We start from the raw sequence: 6,334 nt of genomic DNA, 5'->3' as shown, positions 1-6,334 counted from the left end.
AATCACTTTAGATAATAAGCATCTCATGGTCCTTCATCTATTGCTTTTCACGTTCTGTTTTCCCAAGTGCAACACATATTCGCATTCTGCTGGATTCCTCCTTATGGACCAAGAATGAGTAATTCTTTCACAGACAAATGAAGAAAAAGATCTGACTGACAAAAAAAGAACAGAGATAACTTGCCTGTTTGCCCCAATGAACCCCCTTTGGACATCATTTCAGAACTTTGGCTAGGACAGTGGAAAAAAATAAATGAAAGCATGAGAATTTGAGTCATCCTTCTAAATAAATAATCATTCCCATTTTTTTCTTCTAACCAATCTGTCAGCAAAAAGTCTCCCTTGACCCAGAAATGAAGGATTATATTAGTGATCAGTAAACGTATCACATTCAGGAGGAAAAAATGACATAATGTTCCAGAGAGAACAAAGGTCATCCTCAAATCTAAGGGGGGAGGGGTGGCCAAGGAACTGCCTGATTCCACGTGGCCAACACCCCATTCCACGGACTGAGTCACTCGCTCTCCCGGTGGGTGTCAGTGCTGAAAAGTCATGCTTTTCTTAGTGCAAGTATTTCAGAGCCCCATGTACAAAAAAGCCAAGATATTTTCCTACAGTGCTGAGCCCTGTTTAGATTTTGAAATGGTTGTTTAGTATTATTTAATAAACAGTGACATCAGAGAACAAGTATATGGATTGCTCTTTCATTTTTAGCCCTGACAAAGAAAGGAAGACTGAACCATATACATTTAAGGGCTCTAGATGTAGGGAGACTATAAACCTTGAATAGAAGAGGAAAACTTCCAGGTGGCTATGCTGTGGGAACAATGATTTGTACCTATATTTGGGAGGTACCTGTTCCCCCAAGAAGACTTGTTGAGGGGCTTGTATGTGGTGTTATTTAAGTTGTGGAGACAAGGGAGTGTGATTTTTGAGCACCCAAGCACTGGTGTTTGGCTGTGATTATATGCTGAGCTCTGCTACTTTTTGTGATCTTGGATTAGTTGGTAAACTCTTTGAGTTTCTTTTTCATTAAAATGGGTATATTAATATTAATTCATAGGATTGTTGGAAGGGTCAAATAAGCTAATAAAGTACTTACCTGTTACATAGCAAGCACTCACTGTTAGTGACAATAATTATTACTATTATCCTGTTACTGTTTCTTACATGAGAGTCCACCATTGTCAGTCATGTTTTTGCTTCACTTTGCTCTTTTCCACATGATTTCTTCTTTGTTTTGTGATTACACTCCAAGCTGAGTTCTAGGGCCGCTGTAACCCTCGCTGTGAATCTTTGCCAAGGCCTCAGTCTTCTCAGAGCCTCGGCTGGCTCATCTGTAAAACTTACCCAATGCCCATTCTCTCTTAGCACATTTAAAAAGGGTCACATCTTTTTTTCCCCCATCCGCAACTCTAGCACAATTTTCCTGAAAGGGAGGAAGAATAATCTACCTAAGGGACCATGAAGTGTGGGGGTCGCTGAGGAGGCTCCCAAAGTCACTGATCCCACTCCATATTTTGAGTCACCCCGTAGAATGTGAAGAGAGAGAAAAGGGATGCAGGGTAAAGGAAAATAAGTACAGGCTCAGGCCCGTATCTTCACCTATAGGAAGGAAAAGGGAGGGTGTGAAACGCTCTCTGCACAGAAGGGCTGGAACTACATAGTCATGCAGAAGGAAACAGATGAGCCTCTCTCCAAGTGTCTTGTATTAGGAAGCCCTCCCAAGTAGTCTTCCATCACGTCTGCTCTATCTTTCCCGTTCTGTATTCCAGAGATTGCAGTTCAAACCTAAGTTCTGAAGTCTGTGTTCTACCTTCAGGGTTCCTGGTTCTGGATTCTTGTTCCTCTTGCATCCTGATTCCTGACCCACAGAACTTTTCTAGTTCCCTTTTCTCAGAATTTCTAGGCAAACTAGGTGAACCTACTGCTGACTTTGCTAATTGAGGGTTTTCCTTTACTACTTGTGGCAATTCTAGGCTTTTCCAAGCTGGAGGGATTTGGTTAAGACTGTTGAGCAAGTGGGTAGCCCGGTAGAGACCAGGAAATTCCTGAGAGCCTGGTTTGGTTTCACCTCTTCTCTTCCCACCCCACCTCTACCCACTAGACACACTATGTTTCGAGCAACTAAAGGCAAACTGAGGTTTTCCATGGTGATACTTGGTGACTGGAGGGCTTCAGATGAGGAATATTAAGGAGAAGACATAAAAGGTTGCTGTTCTTCTTTCAGAGAAATTAAAGACTGCTGCCAGCACAGGGGAAGGAGTGGAGGGGGGAAGGCGGGAAGTCTCTGGGCAAAGCTAGGAGTTCTCAGAACCCTGCCATCTTTTGGCTCCCCACTGTCTGAGCTGAGCACGAGCCCCAGAATCCTCCCAGATCTGAGAGAGAAGCAGGACAGCAGAACTGGGAGCTCCTCTGTTAGTGGCTGCCCTGAGAGAGAATGAGGTGAGGGGAATGAGGTGGAAGCAGCAGTAACATCACGGAAGAGGCTAGATCTTCAAAGGGATCATGATCTGAGACTCCATGTGTCACACTGGGGGACTGTGTAGAAGACATTTTTCTCCTAATTCCTCTTCTTCCAAGCAGCATTTTCCAGTCTCTTCCTGAGACTGCAGGTCTTCATAGGGCCCAGAGATGGTGTACAACGTAGAGTTCTCCTATCTGTGAGAAAAAGCTGCCCACCGCCTCTGGGCTATCCTCGGCTATCTCGGCTATTGATGGCCTGAGCCCAGTTGTTACTCCACTCGATCATGGTTCCTGGCTTAAGTTTGTATGTCCTCAGCTCATAGATGTTGGGACCTACTCTGGGCTGTGGTTCATTCCAGAAGTTGAACTCAAGGAGCATCTGGTTTTTCCTGGACAGCAACATCTGGCTGTGCTCCTTTTGGAACTCCAGATACTCGCCACAGGTGTACTGCCTGTTCCTGATCCCCATACTGGTACTCCAGTTGCCCACGAGTGAGCAGGGGTAGTAAAAAGGGCTCGCATCTTATGTTGCCCTTTACTCTAACCAATTTTTTTATAGGAAGTAACTGACTAGTAGTCTCTAATGTGAGAGAATACCCTCAAAGGGTCACCATCCCATTGCCATTGAGAACCACACCCCAGCCTGGCAGGAGGGAGAGGGGTTACAAGGACAGTCCTATACAAAGGCATTTCAATGAATTTCATGGAATGAATGAGGTATGCAGTGCACACCTGCCTCTTAGGATTAATTCTCAGGTTACAGTGAGGCTTGGAAAATTGCTATTTCTTGACCTAAAAGGAGGTTGAAACACTTTCAGTGGAAATCGATCCACTTTAAGGTATTTAGCACTGTTCATAGTTTGTAAAAGTCTCTATGACAGGGCTGGTTTCAATTGGCACTTTATGGCATAGTTGTAGGAAGCCCATCACACACAGAGTAGAATCTTAATGAGTGTTTAACAAGATGGGCTATTTCCTTTGTTTCACTTCCAAGGTAAAAGGGGAACATGCTCTGGGCGCCCAGACCGGCTAAGGGTAATGGGACTCTTATACACATCTGCTATATAAGAAGTGGCAAAATGATTGCTGGAAAAATAAAATTAATTTTTTCCAATGCCTTTATTTTTCTTTGCTAGGGGAATTTATGTTACACATGGTCAAATAGCATTATGTACAATGAAGGAAATGAGGTGTGAGAAAATCACTCAATAAAAAACGATGAATCATAAAAGATTATTTAGAGAAAAATGCTGTTAGTGAGAGTTCGAGAAGTATGAAGATCTATTTTCATAGGTTTTTAGGAAATGCTGTCACGGAAATTGCACCATTTATATAGTCGTTCCTCTCTTTCCTTGAAAAGAGAGTGATGAATTTCAAGAGGAATTAAGTAAGAAATAATACAGGCTATCAGTCTTGACCTGAGACTGGTTGGGGGCAGTCACTTTCTGAGGGGACAAAATGGGATTAGAGTCATGACCAACAAATTAGAAAACAAAACTCAAATTATGAGAATGATTTCAATGACTACTCTGTGACCAGTGGGGAAGAAAGAATGACAAGATAAGATTAACCAAGGGGTAGGGAAGATGCAGGGGCATGGGAACCTTTCGCACTTCTACAGAAGATAACATGGTGTGGTTATTTTGAAGAACAATTTGGTGGCATAGAGAAAAATTGAGTGTGTGCATGTCATAAGGTCCAGGAATTGCACACTTAAGTGTGTGCTTGAGAAAATGTCTTGTCCTTGTCCACAAAGTAACACACACGAGTATGTTTGCTTGGAATACCAAAGTGATGAACATGAACTAGAAATACATAAATATAAAAACAAATAAAGTGTAAAATATTTTTATGAGGGCCTAGTACACAGGATTCCAGAGAAATTAACTAGTTGTGCATAGATGAAGGTGAATAGATCAAAATATCATTAACAATAAATGAAATGCCTGTATAGCTCAGTGCTGTTTATGCAGATAAATAAAACATATACAAAGCAATGTTAGATATTATACACTGATAAGCATACACATAAAACTAAAAGTTGTGGGGTGTAGACCTGAAGCACGAGCATGAAAAATGGCTTACTTTTAGGGGGGAAATGAAATAAAATAAAACAAAAAGAGGACAAATTTGAACTGATGCCAATATATTAATGACATAATGTTATACATAAAAAAGTAAGATAAATCCAGTCCTGTATGCCAGAAGCATCTATATCTATCTATATATCTGCAGATGTATAGCTATGTAAAAGGATGTGTGTGTGTGTGTGTGTGTGTGTGTGACCTCTCTGAGTATATATGTAGATGTAGGTCTATGTATCTAGATGTATCTATGTTTATGTTCATGTCTATAAAATCTGAATGGTATTGAGTTAGAGCGTGGTAGTGCTGTATTCTCAAGGGAACATCAAATTGGAATGGTTACTACCCAAATGAAGAAAAAAGTTGGTGAGTAGTGCCAGATAAACAGATGTCTACTTCACTTAAACCTTGGAACCTCAGAGAAGTAAAATTAAAGTGATAAGATGAAATGGAATAATTTCAGAGAAACTAAATTTTGGGGAAAAAGGTTTTTTCCAAGGGATTTATAAAATATGAAAACATTTATTGATTCAAAGAAAGCGATCAGGTTGAAGATGACTGTCCCATTTGAGTCTCCGGGGCAATAAAAGAAATGAAGAGCGGTTGGCCCGGAGAAGACAACACTTAAGAGAGAGGACACCAGTTATGTGAGTGAAAGAGCTGAACTAATTTTTGTTTTTTCAGAAGACAAATCTGAGACAGTTACTAGACAATAGAAGGGGTTTGATATTAGTGAGATAACATTTTCTAACTATGTCTCTTTTAACACAATAGGTTGAGGGCTATGGACTATAGTCTCTCCATTGTTTAACAGCTGCCAGGGATGTTGTTCAAGGTCCTAACTGGAGACAGAGGATGAACAGGGGCCCCTCAAAATCTCCCATCTTTAGGTCTGTTAAGCTGTGACCATTTTAAGAACTGCTGAACATGATGTGACGTTCACGGCGGTACTGATGTTTTATATTGAGACATAATTTTTTAATTGATAAAAGTTTGTCTTGCCGACTTTATTCATCGAGTGATCTTGGTATATGAGGGTTTTCCCCCATCTTTACAATAGTTACCTAAACAATTCAGTTCATTAGAAACAGGAAAGCTATCTTACCGATACTGATATAAATCTTGTCCCCTATGATTACCCACAGTCGAAAAACAGATGACATCCTCGTCTAACCTTGGTGCTTTAATTTAAGAAAATATTATTCTGTTACTAATTCATAGTCGAGCTTCTGCCAACCACTTCAAGGAAACACCCAAGCTGCAATGCAAATGTCATTTCTCCCTAGATTTGTAGAGCTGTTTTACTAACCTCCAAGGTGTAGAGAAGTGGGAAAGAAATCTTTATGTTTCAGGAAAAGTAGACATGTGTTTTGACATCCTAGGGAAGCACCTAAAAGCTTATAGGAGTCTGAGAGACAATTTAATTCCCAAATGGTGAGGGAGCAAGAGTTGAAGTTATAAAAGAGAAAGCAGATCTGAGAGTATTAATTTGAGAGGAATGATAGTTCTGAAAGCACTACAAGATGAAAAATCTAGTGTTATAATCGCCAACTCCAAAATCAGTTGCCTGTTTCTAAATGCCTGTACATTACAACTTTTATTTATTTTTAAAGTATATATCCTTGCTTTCTGCCATTCTTCTCCACTGTCTGGGACAAAGATACAAGCATAAGCCTTTCTTAACTCCCTTAGCTCTAGCTCTGCCATTAGCCTCTATCCCCCCAGCACACTAAAGATCACACAGTGTAACTACCTTCCAGTTTTGATCAGGTTGTTAAAAGGTT

At 40.6% G+C, this 6,334-nt stretch overlaps 1 pseudogene; it reads right to left on the bottom strand.

Moving 5' to 3' along the window:
• Positions 1–2,454: 2,454 nt before the first annotated feature.
• LOC118976076 (protein NipSnap homolog 1-like) lies at positions 2,455–5,713 on the bottom strand (annotated as a pseudogene).
• Positions 5,714–6,334: the final 621 nt, after the last annotated feature.

The sequence above is a fragment of the Sturnira hondurensis genome, unplaced genomic scaffold (genome assembly GCF_014824575.4).
Source record: "Sturnira hondurensis isolate 20B ecotype Veracruz unplaced genomic scaffold, ASM1482457v3 Scaffold0020642, whole genome shotgun sequence".
In the NCBI taxonomy this organism is placed as follows: domain Eukaryota; kingdom Metazoa; phylum Chordata; class Mammalia; order Chiroptera; family Phyllostomidae; genus Sturnira; species Sturnira hondurensis.
Note: the sequence above shows the minus strand (reverse complement) of the source record. Positions and strands in the feature narration are given on the sequence as shown.